At 42.0% G+C, this 26,226-nt stretch overlaps 3 non-coding genes and 3 pseudogenes across 3 annotated transcripts; 5 read left to right on the plus strand and 1 right to left on the minus strand.

Annotated features, from left to right (window-relative positions):
- The first annotated feature begins 1,415 nt into the window (after positions 1-1,415).
- Positions 1,416-1,579, plus strand: LOC135035487 (U1 spliceosomal RNA). Its single transcript, XR_010230523.1, has one exon. It is a non-coding gene; the product is annotated as a U1 spliceosomal RNA (small nuclear RNA).
- A 152-nt stretch (positions 1,580-1,731) lies between these two features.
- Positions 1,732-1,867, plus strand: LOC135035526 (U1 spliceosomal RNA; annotated as a pseudogene).
- A 698-nt stretch (positions 1,868-2,565) lies between these two features.
- On the plus strand, positions 2,566-2,729 carry LOC135035418 (U1 spliceosomal RNA). Its single transcript, XR_010230456.1, has one exon. It is a non-coding gene; the product is annotated as a U1 spliceosomal RNA (small nuclear RNA).
- Positions 2,730-6,131: 3,402 nt separating this feature from the next.
- On the plus strand, positions 6,132-6,310 carry LOC135035561 (U1 spliceosomal RNA; annotated as a pseudogene).
- An 8,226-nt stretch (positions 6,311-14,536) lies between these two features.
- Positions 14,537-14,699, plus strand: LOC135035486 (U1 spliceosomal RNA). Its single transcript, XR_010230522.1, has one exon. It is a non-coding gene; the product is annotated as a U1 spliceosomal RNA (small nuclear RNA).
- Positions 14,700-16,782: 2,083 nt separating this feature from the next.
- LOC135035563 (U1 spliceosomal RNA) lies at positions 16,783-16,961 on the minus strand (annotated as a pseudogene).
- Positions 16,962-26,226: the final 9,265 nt, after the last annotated feature.

Below are 26,226 nucleotides of genomic sequence, written 5' to 3' on the forward strand. Positions count from 1 at the left end.
TCCACTGAGAGAACATAGCCACGTCCTCTCCGCTCTCTCTTCAATGCACGAGTAAAAATGGCAGCAACGCGCAGCTCTTTATATGGAATCCGAATCTCGCAAGAATCCGACAGCGGGATGATGACATTTTCCCTTGTTCAGGTTTTCCGAGTCAGGCGGGAACAACCGAGCCTGCCTCGGACCAGTGTAAACCACGTGGAGTTCGTGGGGAATTCGGTTCTCGGAGAACCGAACCCGCTCCTCTCTACCTTATACCCATCAATTTTTTTATTTTCAATCTAAGCCCCTGCAGTTTTCTGTAAGCATCTGCTTCGCTATGATGATCAACAAGTCACAAGGGCAAACACTCAGGGCTTGAGGCGTAGATCTTAGGACCAGCTGCTACAAGCATGGCAGAGGTGTCACTATCACTGGTGACACCCAGAGAGGTGGCGAGGGAGATTGTAATGCAGTGCGCGCAGATAAACAGCGCAATGGTAAAAAGGAGGCATGGTTTCATAGGTAGGGGCGTGGCCTGGTGGCCTGAATCTACATTTTGTTGCTCCGGGTGTCCCGGGGGTTGGGGGCTGCACCCGGGGACTAGTGTGTGAGCTGTGCTGGCTCCTGCACAGTGACAGGGCATGGCCACCCAGCATGACGCCTCCCTTCTTGACCATGCTGTAATTGCAGTCGCACTGCAGTTCAGCGTGATCATAAAAAATGGTGTAGGCTCCTGCTGGTGCAGGCTGTAGAGAAAAGCTGCTGTGACCACGCCCCCTGTGTCTCCTCCGTTGCAGACCCCATTTTGAAGCCTTGCCCCCGGACTAAGAGAAAAGTATGCCCTTGCGCACTATCCTGACTTCTCCTCCCGTCTGCTTAATTTGTGCCTTCCAACGCACAATGCGAACAACAGGTGGTGCTGCAGGGCCCACACCCTTTTTCTTGCCTTACAGAACAGCTCTGGAGCTGTTACAGTGCCCAGCTGCTGCAAGAAATCAGCTTGAATGCTTCAGGGGATGGGGCATGGCCAACATGAGCCCCACACCAAAGGAGGGTGGGGGTGTTTAATGCGAACTAGGGGTCATCCAAGCACTGCAAAAGGCCGCCATGCCCTGCATGCCCCTTTTCTCTTTTCATATGCAGATGAGGGTTCCAGTCAACTTTGGCCCACTGCTTGGATAACATCACCGTATGCAAATCCGTCTGCTGCAGACCTTCCCCCAGGAGTGCTTGTACTAGTTGTTGCATATGGTTTGATATTTGATGGTGCTTCAGTATTAGGCAGCCTTCCGCCCTCCCATGTTCATCTGAAAAGATGTGGTCTCCCTGCAGTTGTTGTCCCCAGATGAGAGTTCCCTTGTGCTGCCTCAGTTGAATCTCCTTTACTTGACAGAGATGTGCCTGAGCAGCGGCCCTCACCAGCCCTATCCCAAATCATACTTATTTTGCATAGGAGATACCATGGTCATGAAGATTGTTCTCCCAGGGTGAGGTTCATTCATTGCATTCTGGGTATGCTGACCCCTGTGATTTTCCCAAATGTGGGAAACTCGACTGCATTATTTGTGGTAGTGGGGGACTGTGTTTGTGCTTTCCTCTGGTCAGCTCTGGTAAAAGTCAGATTTCTTTGTCTCAGATCTTCCTCTAGCCTTGTTCTTCTTTCGAGAGTTCCCTGGTGCTGCCTCAGTTGGATCTCCTTCACTTCACAGGGGGGAACCCGAGCAGCGACCCTCCCCAGCTCTAGCCCAACTCCTACTTACCTGCCAGGTGAGATACTATGATCATGAAGGTGCTTCTCCCAGGGCAAGGCTCAACCATTGCACTCTGGGTGTGCTGCTCCTGCGATTTCCCCAAATGTGGGAAACTTGACTGCATAATTTGTGTTTCCCCTCGTCGGCTCTCGTATAATTCAGATCTCTTTGTCTCAGGTCTCTCTACAGCCTAGTTTGCTGTCTGTTTCCACTTCTCTTTTCTTGAGCCGCTCCCTTCTATGCCCTTGCGCACTATCCTGACTTCTCCCGTCTGCTTACTTCGTGCCTTCCAACGCACAATGCGAACTACAGGTAGTGCTGCAGGGCCCACACCCTTTTACTTGCCTTACAGAGTAGCTCTGGAGCAGTTACAGTGCCCAGCTGCTGCAAGAAATCAGCTTGAATGCTTCAGGGGCTGGGGCATAGCCAACATGAGCCCCACACCGAAGGAGGGTGGAGGTGTGTAATGCGAACTAGGGGTCATCCAAGCGCTGCAAAAGGCCGCCATGCCCTGCACGCCCCTTTTCTCTTTTCATATGCAGACGAGGGTTGAAGCCAACTTTGACCCACTGCTTGGATGACATCACCACATGCAAATCCATCTGCTGCAGGCCTTCCCCCAGGAATGCTTGCACTAGTTGTTGCATTTGGTTTGTTGTTTGGGGGTGCTTCAGCATTAGGCAGCCTTCTGCCCTCACATGTTCATCTGAAAATATGTGTTCTCCCTGCAGTTGTTGTCCCCAGATGAGAGTTCCCTTGTGCTGCCTCAGTTGAATCTCCTTTACTTGACAGAGATGTGCCTGAGCAGCGGCCCTCCCCAGCCCTATCCCAAATCATACTTATTTTGCATAGGCGATACCATGGTCATGAAGATTTTTCTCCCAGGGTGAGGTTCATTCATTGCATTCTGGGTATGCTGACCCCTGTGATTTCCCCAAATGTGGGAAACTCGACTGCATTATTTGTGGTAGTGGGGGACTGTGTTTGTGCTTTCCTCTGGTCAGCTCTGGAAAAAGTCTGATTTCTTTGTCTCAGATCTTCCTCTAGCCTTGTTCTTCTTTCGAGAGTTCCCTTGTGCTGCCTCAGTTGGATCTCTTTCACTTGACAGGGGGGTGCCCGAACAGCGGCATATGTTGAAGATACAATTTGTGAATTGCATTTAACACTATCTCCCTTTCCTGGGGAGAAGATGGTAGGGCCGATTTGAAAAACCGGCGAGGAGGCACCTCTTCGAATTTCAGCTTGTAACCCTGAGAAACAATTTCTATTGCCTAGGGATCCACCTGCGAATGAACCCAGATGTGGCTGAAAACTCGAAGACGTGCCCCCAACTGGGCGGACTCCTTTAGCGGAGCCCCAGCGTCATGCGGTGGATTTTGTAGAGGCCGGGGAGGACTTCTGTTCCTGGGAACTAGCTGTGTTGTGCAGCTTCTTCCCTCTGCCCTTACCTCTGGCAAGAAAGGACGCACCTCGTACTTTCTTGTTTCTCTGTGATCGAAAGGACTGCATTTGATAATGTGGTGCTTTCTTAGGCTGTGAGGGAATATAAGGCAAAAAATTTGATTTACCAGCTGTAGCTGTGGAGACTAGGTCCGAGAGACCTTCCCCAAACAATTCCTCACCCCTGTAAGGTAAAACCTCCATATGCCTTTTTGAGTCGGCATCACCTGTCCATTGCCGGGTCCATAGGACTCGTCTAGCAGAAATCGACATAGCGTTTATTCTAGAACCCAGTAGACTAATGTCACTTTGAGCATCTCTCATATATAGGACAGCATCTTTTATATGCCCTATGGTCAATAACATAGCATCCTTATCTAGGGTCTCAATCTCTGCTGATAAGGTATCTGTCCATGCTGCCACTGCGCTACAACCCCGGCCGACGCAATTACCGGTCTGAGTAAGGTACCAGAATGTGTGTAAATGGACTTTAGGGTAACCTCCTGCTTGCGGTCAGCAGGGTCCCTGATGGTAGCCGTATCCTGGGATGGCAGCGCTACCTTTTTGGATAAGCGTGTCAATGCTTTATCCACCCTAGGGGAGGATTCCCACCGTATCCTGTCCATTGGCGGGAAAGGATACGCCATAAGAATCCTTTTGGGAATCTGCAGCTTTTTGTCTGGAGATTCCCAAGCTTTTTCACATAATTCGTTCAACTCATGTGAGGGGGGAAAGGTTATCTCAGGTTTCTTTCCCTTATACATGTGTACCCTCGTGTCAGGGACAGGGGACTCTGTGATGTGCAAAACATCTTTTATTGCAATAATCATATATCGAATACATTTAGCCAATTTTGGCTGTAACTTTGCATCATCGTAGTCGACACTATGTCGGTATCTGTGTCAACTATTTGGGATAGTGGGCGCTTTTGAGACCCCGAAGGTCCCTGCGACATAGGGACAGGCATGGGTTGACTCCCTGACTGTTCCCTAGCTTTAGCTTTGTCTAATCTCTTGTGTAATAAGTTTACATTAGCACTTAAAACATTCCACATATCCATCCAGTCAGGTGTCGGCGTTGTCGATGGAGACACCACATTAATTTGCTCCTGCTCCTCTCTAGGAGAGCCTTCTACCTCAGACATGTCGACACACGTGTACCGACACACCATACACTCAGGGAATCCTCTTATCTGAGGACAGTTCCCCAACAAGGCCCTTTGGAGAGACAGAGAGAGAGAGTATGCCAGCACACACCCCAGCGCTATATGACCCAGGAAAAAAACACAATAATTTTATGTTTACCCAGTAGCGCTGTATTTCCATATATATATGCGCCTAATTATGTGCCCCCCTCTTCTTTAAGACCCTCTTTCTACCGTGGTATAAGCAGGGGAGAGTCCGTGGAGCTTCCCCTCAGCGGTGCTGTGGAGAAAATGGCGCTGGTGAGTGCTGAGGGAGAAGCCCCACCCCCTCAGCGATGGGCTTCTGTCCCGCTCAAATATAGTAAAAAAATGGCGGGGGCTCTTATATATATATATACAGTGCCTAGCTGCATATATATTTATTTTGCCAAAGAGTGGTCTATATTGCTGCCCAGGGCGTCCCCCCTGCGCCCTTCACCCTTACACTGACTGCCGTGTGTGAGGTGTATTGGAGCAATGGAGCACAGCTTTACTGCTGTGCGTTACCTCAGTGAAGATCATGAAGTCTTCCGCCGCCTCTGAAGTCTTCTTTTCTTCTCATACTCACCCGGCTTCTATCTTCCGGCTCTGCGAGGGGGACGGCGGCGCGGCTCTGGGACGGACGGCGAGGGTGAGACCTGCGTACCGATCCCTCTGGAGCTAATGCTGTACAGTAGCCTAAGAAGCAGAGCCTATCAACTCACAGAAGTAGGTGTGCATCTCTCCCCTCCGCCCCTCGATGCAGGGAGTCTGTTGCCAGCAGGCTCCCTGAAAATAAAAAAATCTAACAAATATACTTTCTGTCAGGAAACTCAGGAGAGCTCCCTGAAAAGCACCCAGTCTCCTCTGGGCACAGTAGTAAACTGAGGTCTGGAGGAGGGGCATAAAGGGAGGAGCCAGTGCACACCCAGATCTAAAGTCTTTCTTAAAGTGCCCATGTCTCCTGCGGAGCCCGTCTATCCCCCATGGTCCTTACGGAGTCCCCAGCATCCTCTAGGACGTAAGAGAAAAATTATGCTGGCAGAAAAATCCAATTGAGTGATTAAACAGCTCCAGAGCTGCTCTGTAAGGCAAGTAAAAGGGTGTGGGCCCTGCAGCACTACCTGTAGTTTGCATTGTGCATTGGAAGCCTAGTTTGCTGTCTGTTTCCACTTCTTTTTTCTTGAGCCCCTCCCGTCTATACCCTTGTGCACTATCCTGACTTCTCCTCCCGTCTGCTTACTTTGTGCCTTCCAATGCACAATGCAAACTACAGGTAGTGCTGCAGGGCCCACACCCTTTTACTTGCCTTACAGAGCAGCTCTGGAGCTGTTACAGTGCCCAGCTGCTGCAAGAAATCAGCTTGAATCCTTCAGGGGCTGGGGCATAGCCAACATGAGCCCCACACCGACGGAGGGTGGAGGTGTTTAATGCGAACTAGGGGTCATCCAAGTGCCGCAAAAGGCCGCCATGCCCTGCACGCCCCTTTTCTCTTTTCATATGCAGACGAGGGTTGAAGCCAACTTTGACCCACTGCTTGGATGACATCGCCATATGCAAATCCATCTGCTGCAGGCCTTCCCCCAGGAATACTTGCACTAGTTGTTGCATTTGGTTTGTTGTTTGAGGGTGCTTCAGTATTAGGCAGCCTTCTGCCCTCCCATGTTCATCTGAAAATATGTGTTCTCCCTGCAGTTGTTGTCCCCAGATGAGAGTTCCCTTGTGCTGCCTCAGTTGAATCTCCTTTACTTGACAGAGATGTGCCTGAGCAGCGGCCCTCCCCAGCCCTATCCCAAATCATACTTATTTTGCATAGGAGATACCATGGTCATGAAGACTGTTCTCCCAGGGTGCGGTTCATTCATTGCATTCTGGGTATGCTGACCCCTGTGATTTCCCCAAATGTGGGAAACTCGACTGCATTATTTAATGCGAACTAGGGGTCATCCAAGCACCGCAAAAGGCCGCCATGCCCTGCATACCCCTTTTCTCTTTTCATAAGCAGACGAGGTTTGAAGCCAACTTTGACCCACTGCTTGGATGACATCACTTGCTGCCTTTCCAATGAAGCAAGTTTAATTTAATAATAGGTGAAAAACCATCCCTACAAAGGTGTTAATCAGATACTTGGCTTTGTGGACACTTTTCAGAGCACAAATTTGTTAGCATAAAAATAAAGCCAGAAAATGAAGAGCTGTTTAATCACTCAATTGGATTTTTCTGCCAGCATATTTCTTTTTCTCTGCAACCCACTGCTAAATTGTGCTTCCTAGCTGTTTTTATAAAATCACTGAATCAAATCTAACTCTGATTACATCAGAGAAGGCCAGGTACCCTACACCATAACAGGGGGTTTGAAATTTTGACTTGTCTACTTAAAGATCACCAAAATCTGATAACAAGGTCAATTAAGTCCCTGGGTGGGATTGAACCACCAACCTTTTGGTTAACAGCCTTACACACTAACTGATTGCGCCACAGCGACACTTTGCAGAAGTACATACTGACAAAGGCTAATAAGCATTCATCTAGAACGATTCCTAGAAACATTTTAAAAAGTCAATAATGTGGAGAGTTTTTGTAAGATGTTTCTTCCATCAACCAATGAAGAAACACATTGGTACTTTCCCATGATGAGTGAGTGCTTCAGGATCTTTTGCACTTACATGTGCAGCAGAGTACTGTAATGGAAGCATGCTGGGTCCATAACCCAGAGGTAGGCAGATTGAAACTATCCTCTGCTATATGCATTTTTTTTTGTTAATTAAAGTAATCCAAAACTGGGATTGATATTTTTGCTCTTTTATTTTTACTTAAAGTACAATAACTTTTACCATTTTAATTTGTTTTAATAGTATATTGACAGTATTGTTTTCTTTCAAAAATCCAATTAATTTTCTTTACCCGATTATTAAAATGGTAATTGACAAAAACAAACTACATTGTCACCAGAAGAGCAATACAAAATGTACAAGTGATATATTAAAATCATCTTTCCAGCTTGAATTTCAATGATGCATTGGGGCAACGATTTTGTGAGAAACATCTTCACCCTTAAATAAAGATTTTCTTAATTCCTTACCTGTGTGCTAATTAGATATCACCTTGTTTTCACATTAAACAGACTTCCACATGAGAAAACAGCAAAGATGCAGTGGCGTTAATGTTTCCTGGGGTCAACCTGTATTATTTCCGTAGATATTGAAATGAGGATGCATCTTGCTGCCTTTCCAATGAAGCAAGTTTAATTTAGTAATAGGTGAAAAACCATCCCTACAAAGATGTTAATCAGATACTTGGCTTTGTGGACACTTTTCAGAGAACAAATTTGTAATCATAAAAATAAAGCCAGAAAATGAAGAGCTGTTTAATCACTCAATTGGATTTTTCTGCCAGCATTTTTCTTTTTCTCTGCAACCCACTGCTAAATTGTGCTTCCTAGCTGTTTTTTTATAAAATCACTTAATCAAATCTAACTCTGATTACATCAGAGAAGGCCAGGTACCCGATACCATAAGAGGGGGTTTGCAATTTTGACTTGTCTACTTAAATATCACCAAAATCTGATAACAAGGTCAATTAAGTCCCTGGGTGGGATTGAACCACCAACCTTTTGGTTAACAGCCTTACACACTAACTGATTGCGCCACAGCGACACTTTGCAAAAAGCACATACTGACAAAGACTAATAAGCATTCATCTAGAACGTTTCCTAGAAAAACTTTAAAAAGTCAATAATCTGGAGAGTTTTTGTAAGATGTTTCTTCCAGCAACCAATGAAGAAACACATTGGTACTTTCGCATGATGAGTGAGTGCTTCAGGATCTCTTGCACTTACATGTGCAGCAGAGTACTGCAATGGAAGCATGCTGGGCCCATAACCCAGAGGTAGGCAGATTGAAACTATCCTTTGCTATATGAATTTTTTTTTTTGTTCATTAAAGTAATCCAAAACTGGGATTGATATTTTAGCTTTTATTTTTACTTAAAGTACAATAACTTTTACCATTTTAATTTGTTTTAATAGTATATTGACAGTATTGTTTTCTTTCAAAAATCCACTTAATTTTCTTTACCCTATTATTAAAATGGTAATTGACAAAAACAAACTACATTGTCACCATAAGAGCAATACAAAATGTACAAGTGATATATTAAAATCATCTTTCCAGCTTGAATTTCAATGATGCATTGGGGCAACGATTTTGTGAGAAACATCTTCACCCTTAAATAAAGATTTTCTTAATTCCTTACCTGTGTGCTAATTAGATATCACCTTGTTTTCACATTAAACAGACTTCCACATGAGAAAGCAGCAAGGATGCAGTGGCGTTAATGTTTCCTGGTATCAACCTGTATTATTTCAGTAGATATTGAAATGAGGATGCATCTTGCTGCCTTTCCAATGAAGCAAGTTTAATTTAGTAATAGGTGAAAAACCATCCCTACAAATATGTTAATCAGATACTTGGCTTTGTGGACACTTTTCAGAGAACAAATTAGTTAGTATAAAAATAAAGCCAGAAAATGAAGAGCTGTTTAATCACTCAATTGGATTTTTCTGCCAGCATATTTCTTTTTCTCTGCAACCCACTGCCAAATTGTGCTTCCTAGCTGTTTTTATAAAATCACTGAATCAAATCTAACTCTGATTACATCAGAGAAGGCCAGGTACCCTACACCATAACAGGGGGTTTGAAATTTTGACTTGTCTACTTAAAGATCACCAAAATCTGATAACAAGGTCAATTAAGTCCCTGGGTGGGATTGAACAACCAACCTTTTGGTTAATAGCCTTACACACTAACTGATTGCGCCACAGCTACACTTTGCAAAAGTACATACTGACAAAGGCTAATAAGCATTCATCTAGAACGATTCCTAGAAACATTTTAAAAAGTCAATAATGTGGAGAGTTTTTGTAAGATGTTTCTTCCATCAACCAATGAAGAAACACATTGGTACTTTCCCATGATAAGTGAGTGCTTCAGGACCTCTTGCACTTACATGTGCAGCAGAGTACTGTAATGGAAGCATGCTGGGTCCATAACCCAGAGGTAGGCAGATTGAAACTATCCTCTGCTATATGCATTTTTTTTTGTTAATTAAAGTAATCCAAAACTGGGATTGATATTTTTACTCTTTTATTTTTACTTAAAGTACAATAACTTTTACCATTTTAATTTGTTTTAAGAGTATATTGACAGTATTGTTTTCTTTCAAAAATCCACTTAATTTTCTTTACCCGATTATTAAAATGGTAATTGACAAAAACAAACTACATTGTCACCAGAAGAGCAATACAAAATGTACAAGTGATATATTAAAATCATCTTTCCAGCTTGAATTTCAATGATGCATTGGGGCAACGATTTTGTGAGAAACATCTTCACCCTTAAATAAAGATTTTCTTAATTCCTTACCTGTGTGCTAATTAGATATCACCTTGTTTTCACATTAAACAGACTTCCACATGAGAAAACAGCAAAGATGCAGTGGCGTTAATGTTTCCTGGTGTCAACCTGTATTATTTCCGTAGATATTGAAATGAGGATGCATCTTGCTGCCTTTCCAATGAAGCAAGTTTAATTTAGTAATAGGTGAAAAACCATCCCTACAAAGATGTTAATCAGATACTTGGCTTTGTGGACACTTTTCAGAGAACAAATTTGTAATCATAAAAATAAAGCCAGAAAATGAAGAGCTGTTTAATCACTTAATTGGATTTTTCTGCCAGCATTTTTCTTTTTCTCTGCAACCCACTGCTAAATTGTGCTTCCTAGCTGTTTTTTTATAAAATCACTTAATCAAATCTAACTCTGATTACATCAGAGAAGGCCAGGTACCCTACACCATAAGAGGGGGTTTGCAATTTTGACTTGTCTACTTAAATATTACCAAAATCTGATCACAAGGTCAATTACGTCCCTGGATGGGATTGAACCACCAACCTTTTAATTAATAGCTGAACACACTAACCGATTGCGCCACAAAGACACTTTGCGAAAAGTACATACTGACAAAGACTAATAAGCATTCATCTAGAACGTTTCCTAGAAAAACTTTAAAAAGTCAATAATCTGGAGAGTTTTTGTAAGATGTTTCTTCCAGCAACCAATGAAGAAACACATTGGTACTTTCGCATGATGAGTGAGTGCTTCAGGATCTCTTGCACTTACATGTGCAGCAGAGTACTGCAATGGAAGCATGCTGGGCCCATAACCCAGAGGTAGGCAGATTGAAACTATCCTTTGCTATATGCATTTTTTTTTTGTTCATTAAAGTAATCCAAAACTGGGATTGATATTTTAGCTTTTATTTTTACTTAAAGTACAATAACTTTTACCATTTTAATTTGTTTTAATAGTATATTGACAGTATTGTTTTCTTTCAAAAATCCTATTAATTTTCTTTACCCGATTATTAAAATGGTAATTGACAAAAACAAACTACATTGTCACCAGAAGAGCAATACAAAATGTACAAGTGATATATTAAAATCATCTTTCCAGCTTGAATTTCAATGATGCATTGGGGCAACGATTTTGTGAGAAACATCTTCACCCTTAAATAAAGATTTTCTTAATTCCTTACCTGTGTGCTAATTAGATATCACCTTGTTTTCACATTAAACAGACTTCCACATGAGAAAGCAGCAAGGATGCAGTGGCGTTAATGTTTCCTGGTGTCAACCTGTATTATTTCAGTAGATATTGAAATGAGGATGCATCTTGCTGCCTTTCCAATGAAGCAAGTTTAATTTAGTAATAGGTGAAAAACCATCCCTACAAATATGTTAATCAGATACTTGGCTTTGTGGACACTTTTCAGAGAACAAATTCGTTAGCATAAAAATAAAGCCAGAAAATGAAGAGCTGTTTAATCACTCAATTGGATTTTTCTGCCAGCATATTTCTTTTTCTCTGCAACCCACTGCTAAATTGTGCTTCCTAGCTGTTTTTTTTATAAAATCACTGATTCAAATCTAACTCTGATTACATCAGAGTAGGCCAGGTACCCTACACCATAAGAAGGGGGTTTGAAATTTTGACTTGTCTACTTAAAGATCACCAAAATCTGATAACAAGGTCAATTACATCCCTGCGTGGGATTGAACCACCAACCCTGTGATTAATAACCAAACACACCAACAGATTGCGCCACAGAGACACTTTACAAACGTACATACTGACAAAGGCTAATAAGCATTCATCTAGAACGTTTCCTAGAAAAACTTTAAAAAGTCAATAATCTGGAGCGTTTTTGTAAGATGTTTCTTCCATCAACCAACGAAGAAACACATTGGTACTTTCCCATGATGAGTGAGTGCTTCAGGATCTCTTGCACTTACATGTGCAGCAGAGTACTGCAATGGAAAAATGCTGGGCCCATAACCCAGAGGTAGGCAGATTGAAACTATCCTCTGCTATATGCATTTTTTTTTGTTAATTAAAGTAATCCAAAACTGGGATTGATATTTTTGCTCTTTTATTTTTACTTAAAGTGCAATAACTTTTACCTTTTTAATTTGTTTTAATAGTATATTGACAGTATTGTTTTCTTTCAAAAATCCACTTAATTTTCTTTACCCTATTATTAAAATGGTAATTGACAAAAACAAACTACATTGTCACCAGAAGAGCAATACAAAATGTACAAGTGATATATTAAAATCATCTTTCCAGCTTGAATTTCAATGATGCATTGGGGTAACGATTTTGTGAGAAACACCTTCACCCTTGAATAAAGATTTTCTTAATTCCTTACCTGTGTGCTAATTAGATATCACCTTGTTTTCACATTAAACAGACTTCAACATGCGAAAGCAGCAAGGATGCAGTGGCGTTAATGTTTCCTGGTGTCAACCTGTATTATTTCAGTAGACATTGAAATGAGGATGCATCTTGCTGCCTTTCCAATGAAGCAAGTTTAATTTAGTAATAGGTGAAAAACCATCCCTACAAAGGTGTTAATCAGAGACTTGGCTTTGTGGACACTTTTCAGAGAACAAATTTGTTAGCATAAAAATAAAGCCAGAAAATGGAGAGCTGTTTAATCACTCAATTGGATTTTTTTGCCAGCATATTTCTTTTTCTCTGCAACCCACTGCTAAATTGTGCTTCCTAGCTGTTTTTATAAAATCACTGAATCAAATCTAACTCTGATTACATCAGAGAAGGCCAGGTACCCTACACCATAACAGGGGGTTTGAAATTTTGACTTGTCTACTTAAAGATCACCAAAATCTGATAACAAGGTCAATTACGTCCCTGGGTGGGATTGAACCACCAACCTTTTGGTTAATAACCATACACACTAACTGATTGCGCCACAGCGACACTTTGCAAAACTACATACTGACAAAGGCTAATAAGCATTCATCTAGAACGCTTCCTAGAAACATTTTAAAAAGTCAATAATGTGGAGAGTTTTTGTAAGATGTTTCTTCCATCAACCAATGAAGAAACACATTGGTACTTTCCCATGATAAGTGAGTGCTTCAGGACCTCTTGCACTTACATGTGCAGCAGAGTACTGTAATGGAAGCATGCTGGGTCCATAACCCAGAGGTAGGCAGATTGAAACTATCCTCTGCTATATGCATTTTTTTTTGTTAATTAAAGTAATCCAAAACTGGGATTGATATTTTTGCTCTTTTATTTTTACTTAAAGTACAATAACTTTTACCATTTTAATTTGTTTTAATAGTATATTGACAGTATTGTTTTCTTTCAAAAATCCAATTAATTTTCTTTACCCGATTATTAAAATGGTAATTGACAAAAACAAACTACATTGTCACCAGAAGAGCAATACAAAATGTACAAGTGATATATTAAAATCATCTTTCCAGCTTGAATTTCAATGATGCATTGGGGCAACGATTTTGTGAGAAACATCTTCACCCTTAAATAAAGATTTTCTTAATTCCTTACCTGTGTGCTAATTAGATATCACCTTGTTTTCACATTAAACAGACTTCCACATGAGAAAACAGCAAAGATGCAGTGGCGTTAATGTTTCCTGGTGTCAACCTGTATTATTTCCGTAGATATTGAAATGAGGATGCATCTTGCTGCCTTTCCAATGAAGCAAGTTTAATTTAGTAATAGGTGAAAAACCATCCCTACAAAGGTGTTAATCAGAGACTTGGCTTTGTGGACACTTTTCACAGAACAAATTTGTTAGCATAAAAATAAAGCCAGAAAATGAAGAGCTGTTTAATCACTCAATTGGATTTTTTTGCCAGCATATTTCTTTTTCTCTGCAACCCACTGCTAAATTGTGCTTCCTAGCTGTTTTTTATAAAATCACTGAATCAAATCTAACTCTGATTACATCAGAGAAGGCCAGGTACCCTACACCATAAGAGGGGGTTTGAAATTTTTACTTGTCTACATAAAGATCACCAAAATCTGATAACAAGGTCAATTACGTCCCTGGGTGGGATTGAACCACCAACTTTTTGGTTAATAGCCTTACACACTAACTGATTGCGCCACAGCGACACTTTGCAAAAGCATATACTGAAAAAGGCTAATAAGCATTCATCTAGAACGTTTCCTAGAAACATTTTAAAAAGTCAATAATGTGGAGAGTTTTTGTAAGATGTTTCTTCCATCAACCAATGAAGAAACACATTGGTACTTTCCCATGATGAGTGAGTGCTTCAGGATCTCTTGCACTTACATGTGCAGCAGAGTACTGTAATGGAAGCATGCTGGGTCCATAACCCAGAGGTAGGCAGATTGAAACTATCCTCTGCTATATGCATTTTTTTTGTTAATTAAAGTAATCCAAAACTGGGATTGACATTTTTGCTCTTTTATTTTTACTTAAAGTACAATAACTTTTACCATTTTAATTTGTTTTAATAGTATATTGACAGTATTGTTTTCTTTCAAAAATTCACTTAATTTTCTTTTCTGTGTGCTAATTAGATAGCACCTTGTTTTCACATTAAATAGACTTCCACATGAGAAAGCAGCAAGGATGCAGTGGCGTTAATGTTTCCTGGTGGTAGTGGGGGACTGTGTTTGTGCTTTCCTCTGGTCAGCTCTGGTAAAAGTCAGATTTCTTTGTCTCAGATCTTCCTCTAGCCTTGTTCTTCTTTCGAGAGTTCCCTTGTGCTGCCTCAGTTGGATCTCCTTCACTTGACAGGGGCGTACCCGAGCAGCGACCCTCCCCAGCACTAGCCCAACTCCTACTTACCTGCCAGGTGAGATACTATGATCATGAAGGTGCTTCTCCCAGGGCAAGGCTCACCCATTGCACTCTGGGTGTGCTGCTCCTGCGATTTCCCCAAATGTGGGAAACTTGACTGCATAATTTGTGTTTCCCCTGGTCGGCTCTCGTATAATTCAGATCTCTTTGTCTCAGGTCTCTCTCCAGCCTAGTTTGCTGTCTGTTTCCACTTCTCTTTTCTTAAACCGCTCCCTTCTATGTCCTTGCGCACCTTAATTAAATCTAACTCTGATTACGTCAGAGAAGGCCAGGTACCCTACACCATAAGAGGGGGTTTGAAATTTTGACTTGTCTACTTAAAGATCACCAAAATCTGATCACAAGGTCAATTACATCACTGGGTGGGAACCTTTTGGTTAATAGCCCATGTAAGTGCAAGAGATCCTGAAGCACTCACTCATCATGGGAAAGTACCAATGTGTTTCTTACAAAAATTCTCCAGATTATTGACTTTTTAAAGTTTTTCTAGGAAACGTTCTAGATGAATGCTTATTAGCCTTTGTCAGTATGTACTTTTGCAAAGTGTCGCTGTGGCGCAATCAGTCAGTGTGTATGGCTATTAACCTAAAGGTTGGTGATTCAATCCCACCCAGGGACGTAATTGACCTTGTTATCAGATTTTGGTGATCTTTAAGTAGACAAGTCAAAATTTCAAACCCCCTCTTATGGTGTAGGGTACCCGGCCTTCTCTGATGTAATCAGAGTTAGATTTGATTAAGTGATTTTATAAAAAACAGCTAGGAAGCACAATTTAGCAGTGGGTTGCAGAGAAAAAAAATTATGCTGGCAGAAAAGTCCAATTGAGTGATTAAACAGCTCTTCATTTTCTGATTTTATGTTTATGCTAACAAATTTGCTCTCTGAAAAGTGTCCACAAAGCCAAGTCTCTGATTAACACCTTTGTAGGAATGATTATCCACCTATTACTGAATTAAACTTGCTTCATTGGAAAGGAAGCAAGATGCATCCTCATTTCAATGTCTACTGAAATAATACAGGTTGACACCAGGAAACATAAACGTCACTGCATCCTTGCTGCTTCCTCATGGGGAAGTCTGTTTAATGTGAAAACAAGGTGATATCTAATCAGCACACAGGTAAGGAATTAAGAAAATCTTTCTTTATGGGTGAAGATGTTTCTCACAAAATTGTTGCACCAAGGCATCATTGAAATTAAAGCTGGAAAGATGATTTTAATATATCACTTGTATATTTTGTACTGCTCTTCTGGTGACAATGTAGTTTGTTTTTGTCAATTACCATTTTAATAATAGGGTAAAGAAAATTAAGTGGATTTTTGAAAGAAAACAATACTGTCAATATACTATTAAAACAAATTAAAATGGTAAAAGTTATTGTACTTTAAGTAAAAATAAAAGAGCAAAAATATCAATCCCAGTTTTGGATTACTTTAATTAACAAAAAACAATGCATATAGCAGAGGATAGTTTCAATCTGCCTACCTCTGGGTTATGGACCCAGCATGCTTCCATTACAGTACTCTGCTGCACATGTAAGTGCAAGAGATCCTGAAGCACTCACTCATCATGGGAAAGTACCAATGTGTTTCTTCATTGGTTGATGGAAGAAACATCTTACAAAAACTCTCCAGATTATTGACTTTTTAAAGTTTTTCTAGGAAACGTTCTAGATGAATGCTTATTAGCCTTTGTCAGTATGTACTTTCGCAAAGTGTCTCTGAGGCACAAACAGTTAGCGTGTTCAGTTGTTAACCAAAAGGTTGGTGGTTCAATCCCACCTAGGGACGTAATTGACCTTGTTATCAGATTTTGGTGATCTTTAAGTAGACAAGTCAAAATTTCGAAAACCCCTGTTATGGTGTAGGGTACCTGGCCTTCTCTGATGTAATCAGAGTTAGATTTGATTAAGTGATTTTATAAAAAAAACAGCCACGAAGCACAATTTAGCAGTGGGTTGCAGAGAAAAAGAAATATGCTGGCAGAAAAATCCAATTGAGTGATTAAACAGCTCTTCATTTTCTGGCTTTATTTTTATGCTAACAAATTTGTGCTCTGAAAAGTGTCCACAAAGCCAAGTATCTTATTAACACCTTTGTAGGGATGGTTTTTCACCTATTATTAAATTAAACTTGCTTCATTGGAAAGGCAGCAAGTGATGTCATCCAAGCAGTGGGTCAAGGTTGGCTTCAAACCTCGTCTGCTTATGAAAAGAGAAAAGGGGTATGCAGGGCATGGCGGCCTTTTGCGGTGCTTGGATGACCCCTAGTTCGCATTAAATAATGCAGTCGAGTTTCCCACATTTGGGGAAATCACAGGGGTCAGCATACCCAGAATGCAATGAATGAACCGCACCCTGGGAGAACAGTCTTCATGACCATGGTATCTCCTATGCAAAATAAGTATGATTTGGGATAGGGCTGGGGAGGGCCGCTGCTCAGGCACATCTCTGTCAAGTAAAGGAGATTCAACTGAGGCAGCACAAGGGAACTCTCATCTGGGGACAACAACTGCAGGGAGAACACATATTTTCAGATGAACATGGGAGGGCAGATGGCTGCCTAATACTGAAGCACCCCCAAACAACAAACCAAATGCAACAACTAGTGCAAGCATTCCTGGGGGAAGGCCTGCAGCAGATGGATTTGCATATGGCGATGTCATCCAAGCAGTGGGTCAAAGTTGGCTTCAACCCTCGTCTGCATATGAAAAGAGAAAAGGGGCGTGCAGGGCATGGCGGCCTTTTGCGGCACTTGGATGACCCCTAGTTCGCATTAAACACCTCCACCCTCTGTCGGTGTGGGGCTCATGTTGGCTATGCCCCAGCCCCTGAAGGATTCAAGCTGATTTCTTGCAGCAGCTGGGCACTGTAACAGCTCCAGAGCTGCTCTGTAAGGCAAGTAAAAGGGTGTGGGCCCTGCAGCACTACCTGTAGTTCGCATTGTGCAAGACCCCTAGTTCGCATTAAACACCCCCACCCTCCTTCGGTGTGGGGCTCATGTTGGCCATGCCCCAGCCCCTGAAGCATTCACGCTGATTTCTTGCAGCAGCTGGGCACTGTAACAGCTCAAGAGCTGCTCTGTAAGGCAAGTAAAAGGGTGTGGGCCCTGCAGCACTACCTGTAGTTTGCATTGTGCATTGGAAGGCACAAAGTAAGCAGACGGGAGGAGAAGTCAGGATAGTGCACAAGGGTATAGACGGGAGGGGATCAAGAAAAAAGAAGTGGAAACAGACAGCAAACTAGGCTTCCAATGCACAATGCAAACTACAGGTAGTGCTGCAGGGCCCACACCCTTTTACTTGCCTTACAGAGCAGCTCTGGAGCTGTTTAATCACTCAATTGGATTTTTCTGCCAGCATAATTTTTCTCTTACGTCCTAGAGGATGCTGGGGACTCCGTAAGGACCATGGGGGATAGACGGGCTCCGCAGGAGACATGGGCACTTTAAGAAAGACTTTAGATCTGGGTGTGCACTGGCTCCTCCCTCTATGCCCCTCCTCCAGACCTCAGTTTACTACTGTGCCCAGAGGAGACTGGGTGCTTTTCAGGGAGCTCTCCTGAGTTTCCTGACAGAAAGTATATTTGTTAGATTTTTTTATTTTCAGGGAGCCTGCTGGCAACAGACTCCCTGCATCGAGGGGCGGAGGGGAGAGATGCACACCTACTTCTGTGAGTTGATAGGCTCTGCTTCTTAGGCTACTGTACAGCATTAGCTCCAGAGGGATCGGTACGCAGGTCTCACCCTCGCCGTCCGTCCCAGAGCCGCGCCGCCGTCCCCCTCGCAGAGCCGGAAGATGGAAGCCGGGTGAGTATGAGAAGAAAAGAAGACTTCAGAGGCGGCGGAAGACTTCATGATCTTCACTGAGGTAACGCACAGCAGTAAAGCTGTGCTCCATTGCTCCCATACACCTCACACACGGCAGTCAGTGTAAGGGTGAAGGGCGCAGGGGGGACGCCCTGGGCAGCAATATAGACCTCTCTTTGGCAAAATAAATATATATGCAGCTAGGCACTGTATATATATATAAGAGCCCCCGCCATTTTTTTATGGGGGGGGCTATTTGAGCGGGACAGAAGCCCGTCGCTGAGGGGGTGGGGCTTCTCCCTCAGCACTCCCCAGCGCCATTTTCTCCACAGCACCGCTGAGGGGAAGCTCCATGGACTCTCCCCTGCTTATACCACGGTAGAAAGAGGGTCTTAAAGAAGAGGGGGCACATAATTAGGCGCATATATATATGGAAATACAGCGCTACTGGGTAAACATAAAATGATTGTGTTTTTTTCCTGGGTCATATAGCGCTGGGGTGTGTGCTGGCATACTTTCTCTCTCTGTCTCTCCAAAGGGCCTTGTTGGGGAACTGTCCTCAGATAAGAGGATTCCCTGAGTGTATGGTGTGTCGGTACACGTGTGTCGACATGTCTGAGGTAGAAGGCTCTCCTAGAGAGGAGCAGGAGCAAATTAATGTGGTGTCTCCATCGACAACGCCGACACCTGACTGGATGGATATGTGGAATGTTTTAAGTGCTAATGTAAACTTATTACACAAGAGATTAGACAAAGCTGAAGCTAGGGAACAGTCAGGGAGTCAACCCATGCCTGTCCCTATGTCGCAGGGACCTTCGGGGTCTCAAAAGCGCCCACTATCCCAAATAGTTGACACAGATACCGACACAGATTCTGACTCCAGTGTCGACTACGATGATGCAAAGTTACAACCAAAATTGGCTAAATGTATTCGATATATGATTATTGCAATAAAAGATGTTTTGCACATCACAGAGTCCCCTGTCCCTGACACGAGGGTACACATGTATAAGGGAAAGAAACCTGAGATAACCTTTCCCCCCTCACATGAGTTGAACGAATTATGTGAAAAAGCTTGGGAATCTCCAGACAAAAAGCTGCAGATTCCCAAAAGGATTCTTATGGCGTATCCTTTCCCGCCAATGGACAGGATACGGTGGGAATCCTCCCCTAGGGTGGATAAAGCATTGACACGCTTATCCAAAAAGGTAGCGCTGCCATCCCAGGATACGGCTACCATCAGGGACCCTGCTGACCGCAAGCAGGAGGTTACCCTAAAGTCCATTTACACACATTCTGGTACCTTACTCAGACCGGCAATTGCGTCGGCCGAGGTTGTAGCGCGGTGGCAGCATGGACAGATACCTTATCAGCAGAGATTGAGACCCTAGATAAGGATGCTATGTTATTGACCATAGGGCATATAAAAGATGCTGTCCTATATATGAGAGATGCTCAAAGTGACATTAGTCTACTGGGTTCTAGAATAAACGCTATGTCGATTTCTGCTAGACGAGTCCTATGGACCCGGCAATGGACAGGTGATGCCGACTCAAAAAGGCATATGGAGGTTTTACCTTACAGGTGTGAGGAATTGTTTGGGGAAGGTCTCTCGGACCTTGTCTCCACAGCTACAGCTGGTAAATCAAATTTTTTGCCTTATATTCCCTCACAGCCTAAGAAAGCACCACATTATCAAATGCAGTCCTTTCGATCACAGAGAAACAAGAAAGTACGAGGTGCGTCCTTTCTTGCCAGAGGTAAGGGCAGAGGGAAGAAGCTGCACAACACAGCTAGTTCCCAGGAACAGAAGTCCTCCCCGGCCTCTACAAAATCCACCGCATGACGCTGGGGCTCCGCTAAAGGAGTCCGCCCAGTTGGGGGCACGTCTTCGTGTTTTCAGCCACATCTGGGTTCATTCGCAGGTGGATCCCTAGGCAATAGAAATTGTTTCTCAGGGTTACAAGCTGAAATTCGAAGAGGTGCCTCCTCGCCGGTTTTTCAAATCGGCCCTACCATCTTCTCCCCAGGAAAGGGAGATAGTGTTAAATGCAATTCACAAATTGTATCTTCAACAGGTGGTGGTCAAGGTTCCCCTGCTTCAACAAGGAAAGGGAAATTATTCGACCCTGTTTGTAGTCCCAAAACCGGACGGTTTGGTCAGACCCATATTAAATTTAAAATCCCTGAACCTATACTTGAAAAGGTTCAAGTTCAAGATGGAATCGCTAAGAGCGGTCATCGCCAGCCTAGAAGGGGGGGATTTTATGATATCTCTGGACATAAAGGATGCATACCTTCATGTACTCATTTATCCACCTCATCAGGCGTACCTAAGATTTGCGGTACAGTATTGTCATTACCAATTTCAGACGTTGCCGTTTGGTCTCTCCAGAATTTTCTCCGAGAATTTTCACCAAGGTAATGACGGAAATTATGGTGCTCCTGCGAAAGCAAGGTGTCACAATTATCCCGTACTTGAACGATCTCCTCATAAAAGCGAGATCAAGAGAGCAGTTGCTGAACAGCGTATAACTTTCATTGAAGGTGTTACAGCAAAACGGCTGGATTCTCAATATCCCGAAGTCGCAGTTGGTTCCTACGACTCGTCTGACTTTGCTTGGGCATTATTCTGGATACGGACCAGAAAAGGGTTTATCTTCCGATAGAAAAGGCCCAGGAACTCATGACTCTGGTCAGGAACCTATTGAAACCAAAACAGGTGTCAGTGCATCACTGCACTCGAGTCCTGGGAATGATGGTGGCATCATACGAGGCCATTCCCTTCGGCAGGTTCCATGCGAGGATCTTGCAATGGGACCTACTGGACAAGTGGTCCGGGTCACATCTACAGATTCATCAGTTGATCACCCTGTCCCCCAGGGGCAGGGTATCTCTCCTGTGGTGGCTGCAGAGTGCTCACCTTCTAGAGGGCCGCAGGTTCGGCATTCAGGACTGGATCCTGGTGACCACGAACGCGAGCCTCCGAGGTTGGGGAGCAGCCACACAGGGAAGAAATTTCCAAGGTCTTTGGTCAAGTCAGGAGACTTGTCTTCACATCAACATCCTGGAGCTAAGGGCCATATACAACGCCCTATGTCAAGCGGAGACCTTACTTCGCGACCAACCAGTTCTGATCCAGTCAGACAACGTCACCGCAGTAGTTCATGTAAACCGCCAAGGCGGCACAAGGAGCAGAGTGGCGATGGCGGAAGCCACCAGAATTCTTCGCTGGGCGGAGAATCATGTAAGCGCACTGTCAGCAGTGTTCATTCCGGGAGTGGACAACTGGGAAGCAGACTTCCTCAGCAGACACGACCTACATCCAGGAGAGTGGGGACTCCATCAGGAAGTCTTCGCACAGATTGCAAGTCGGTGGGGACTGTTCCAGATAGACATGATGGCGTCCCGCCTCAACAAAAAGCTACAGAGGTATTGCACCAGGTCAAGAGACCCTCAGGCAGTAGCTGTTTAAACAGCTCTTCATTTTCTGATTTTATGTTTATGCTAACAAATTTGCTCTCTGAAAAGTGTCCACAAAGCCAAGTCTCTGATTAACACCTTTGTAGGAATGGTTTTTCACCTATTACTGAATTAAACTTGCTTCATTGGAAAGGCAGCAAGATGCATCCTCATTTCAATGTCTACTGAAATAATACAGGTTGACACCAGGAAACATAAACGCCACTGCATCCTTGCTGCTTTCGCATGTGGAAGTCTGTTTAATGTGAAAACAAGGTGATATCTAATTAGCACACAGGTAAGGAATTAAGAAAATCTTTATTTAAGGGTGAAGGTGTTTCTCACAAAATCGTTGCCCCAATGCATCATTGAAATTCAAGCTGGAAAGATGATTTTAATATATCACTTGTACATTTTGTATTGCTCTTCTGGTGACAATGTAGTTTGTTTTTGTCAATTACCATTTTAATAATAGGGTAAAGAAAATTAAGTGGATTTTTGAAAGAAAACAATACTGTCAATATACTATTAAAACAAATTAAAATGGTAAAAGTTATTGTACTTTAAGTAAAAATAAAAGAGCAAAAATATCAATCCCAGTTTTGGATTACTTTAATTAACAAAAAAAAATGCATATAGCAGAGGATAGTTTCAATCTGCCTACCTCTGGGTTATGGGCCCAGCATGTTTCCATTGCAGTACTCTGCTGCACATGTAAGTGCAAGAGATCCTGAAGCACTCACTCATCATGGGAAAGTACCAATGTGTTTCTTCGTTGGTTGATGGAAGAAACATCTTACAAAAACTCTCCAGATTATTGACTTTTTAAAGTTTTTCTAGGAAACGTTCTAGATGAATGCTTATTAGCCTTTGTCAGTATGTATGTTTGTAAAGTGTCTCTGTGGCGCAATCGGTTAGTGTGTTTGGTTATTAATCAAAGGGTTGGTGGTTCAATCCCACCCAACGATGTAATTGACCTTGTTATCAGATTTTGGTGATCTTTAAGTAGACAAGTCAAAATTTCAAACCCCCTTCTTATGGTGTAGGGTACCTGGCCTACTCTGATGTAATCAGAGTTAGATTTGAATCAGTGATTTTATAAAAAAACAGCTAGGAAGCACAATTTAGCAGTGGGTTGCAGAGAAAAAGAAATATGCTGGCAGAAAAATCCAATTGAGTGATTAAACAGCTCTTCATTTTCTGGCTTTATTTTTATGCTAACTAATTTGTTCTCTGAAAAGTGTCCACAAAGCCAAGTATCTGATTAACATATTTGTAGGGATGGTTTTTCACCTATTACTAAATTAAACTTGCTTCATTGGAAAGGCAGCAAGATGCATCCTCATTTCAATATCTACTGAAATAATACAGGTTGACACCAGGAAACATTAACGCCACTGCATCCTTGCTGCTTTCTCATGTGGAAGTCTGTTTAATGTGAAAACAAGGTGATATCTAATTAGCACACAGGTAAGGAATAAAGAAAATCTTTATTTAAGGGTGAAGATGTTTCTCACAAAATCGTTGCCCCAATGCATCATTGAAATTCAAGCTGGAAAGATGATTTTAATATATCACTTGTACATTTTGTATTGCTCTTCTGGTGACAATGTAGTTTGTTTTTGTCAATTACCATTTTAATAATCGGGTAAAGAAAATTAATTGGATTTTTGAAAGAAAACAACACTGTCAATATACTATTAAAACAAATTAAAATGGTAAAAGTTATTGTACTTTAAGTAAAAATAAAAGCTAAAATATCAATCCCAGTTTTGGATTACTTTAATGAACAAAAAAAAAATGCATATAGCAAAGGATAGTTTCAATCTGCCTACCTCTGGGTAATGGGCCCAGCATGCTTCCATTGCAGTACTCTGCTGCACATGTAAGTGCAAGAGATCCTGAAGCACTCACTCATCATGGGAAAGTACCAATGTGTTTCTTCATTGGTTGCTGGAAGAAACATCTTACAAAAACTCTCCAGATTATTGACTTTTTAAAGTTTTTCTAGGAAACGTTCTAGATGAATGCTTATTAGTCTTTGTCAGTATGTACTTTTTGCAAAGTGTCTCTGTGGCGCAATCGGTTAGTGTGTTCAGCTATTAATCAAAAGGTTGGTGGTTCAATCCCATCCAGGGACGTAATTGACCTTGTCATCAAATTTTGGTAATATTTAAGTAGACAAGTCATATAGCAGAGGATAGTTTCAATCTGCCTACCTCTGGGTTATGGACCCAGCATGCTTCCATTACAGTACTCTGCTGCACATGTAAGTGCAAGAGATCCTGAAGCACTCACTCATCATGCGAAAGTACCAATGTGTTTCTTCATTGGTTGCTGGAAGAAACATCTTACAAAAACTCTCCAGATTATTGACTTTTTAAAGTTTTTCTAGGAATCGTTCTAGATGAATGCTTATTAGCCTTTGTCAGTATGTACTTTTGCAAAGTTTCGCTGTGGCGCAATCAGTTAGTGTGTACGGCTATTAACCAAAAGGTTGGTGGTTCAATCCCACCCAGGGACGTAATTGAACTTGTAATCAGATTTTGTTGATCTTTAAGTAGACAAGTCAAAATTTCGAAAACCCCTGTTATGGTGTAGGGTACCTGGCCTTCTCTGATGTAATCAGAGTTAGATTTGATTCATACTGTTAACTGGGTAGTATATCACAAGTTATACGGTGTGATTGGTGTGGCTGGTATGAATCTTGACCTTGGATTAACAAAAATCCTTTCCTCGAACTGTCTGTCTCCTCTGGGCACAGTTTCTCTAACTGAGGTATGGAGGAGGGGCATAGAGGGAGGAGCCAGTGCACACCCAGATCTAAAGTCTTTCTTAAAGTGCCCATGTCTGCTGCGGAGCCCGTCTATCCCCCATGGTCCTTACGGAGTCCCCATCATCTTCTACGGACTACGAGAAAAAAAAATTACCGGTAGGTTTAAAATGTTATTTTTTTCTCTGCAACCCACTGCTAAATTGTGCTTCCTAGCTGTTTTTTATAAAATCACTTAATTAAATCTAACTCTGATTACGTCAGAGAAGGCCAGGTACCCTACACCATAAGAGGGGGTTTGAAATTTTGACTTGTCTACTTAAAGATCACCAAAATCTGATGACAAGGTCAATTACATCCCTGGGTGGGATTGAACCACCAACCTTTTGGTTAATAGCCCATGTAAGTGCAAGAAATCCTGAAGCACTCACTCATCATGGGAAAGTACCAATGTGTTTCTTACAAAAATTCTCCAGATTATTGACTTTTTAAAGTTTTTCTAGGAAACGTTCTAGATGAATGATTATTAGCCTTTGTCAGTATTGACTTTTGCAAGGTGTCTCTGTGGCGCAATCGGTTAGCATGTTTGGCTATTAACCAAAAGGTTGGTGGTTCAATCCCACCCAGGGATGTAATTGACCTTGTAATCAGATTTTGGTGATCTTTAAGTAGACAAGTCAAAATTTCAAAAACCCCCCTTATGGTGTAGGGTACCTGGCCTTCTCTGATGTAATCAGAGTTAGATTTGATTAAGTGATTTTATAAAAAAACAGCTAGGAAGCACAATTTAGCAGTGGGTTGCAGAGAAAAAAAATATGCTGGCAGAAAAGTCCAATTGAGTGATTAAACAGCTCTTCATTTTCTGATTTTATGTTTATGCTAACAAATTTGCTCTCTGAATAGTGTCCACAAAGCCAAGTCTCTGATTAACACCTTTGTAGGAATGGTTTTTCACCTATTACTGAAATAAACTTGCTTCATTGGAAAGGCATCAAAGATGCATCCTCATTTCAATGTCTACTGAAATAATACAGGTTGACACCAGGAAACGTCACTGCATCCTTGCTGCTTCCTCACGGGGAAGTCTGTTTAATGTGAAAACAAGGTGATATCTAATCAGCACACAGGTAAGGAATTAAGAAAATCTTTCTTTGTGGGTGAAGATGTTTCTCACAAATTGTTGTCCCAATGCATCATTGAAATTCAAGATGGAAGATGATTTTCATATATCACTTGTACATTTTGCATTGCTCTTCTGGTGACAATGTAGTTTGTTTTTGTCAATTACCATTTCAGTAATAGGGTAAAGAAAATTAAGTGGATTTTTTAAAGAAAACAATGCTGTCAATATACTATTAAAACAAATTAAAATGATAAAAGTTATTGTACTTTAAGTAAAAATAAAAGAGCCAAAATATCAATCCCAGTTTTTGATTACTTTAATTATAAAAAAAAAAATGCACATAGCAGAGGATAGTTTCGATCAATCGACCTCTGGGTTATGGGCCCAGCATGCTTCCATTGCACTACTCTGCTGCTCATGGAAGTGTAAGAGATCCTGAAGACTAAATTGATTAAAGGCCTAAAAGTACTGGACTATAAGGAAAGACTTACTAGGCTGAATATTTAT

This window comes from Pseudophryne corroboree, unplaced genomic scaffold (assembly GCF_028390025.1).
Source record: "Pseudophryne corroboree isolate aPseCor3 unplaced genomic scaffold, aPseCor3.hap2 scaffold_606, whole genome shotgun sequence".
NCBI lineage: Eukaryota > Metazoa > Chordata > Amphibia > Anura > Myobatrachidae > Pseudophryne > Pseudophryne corroboree.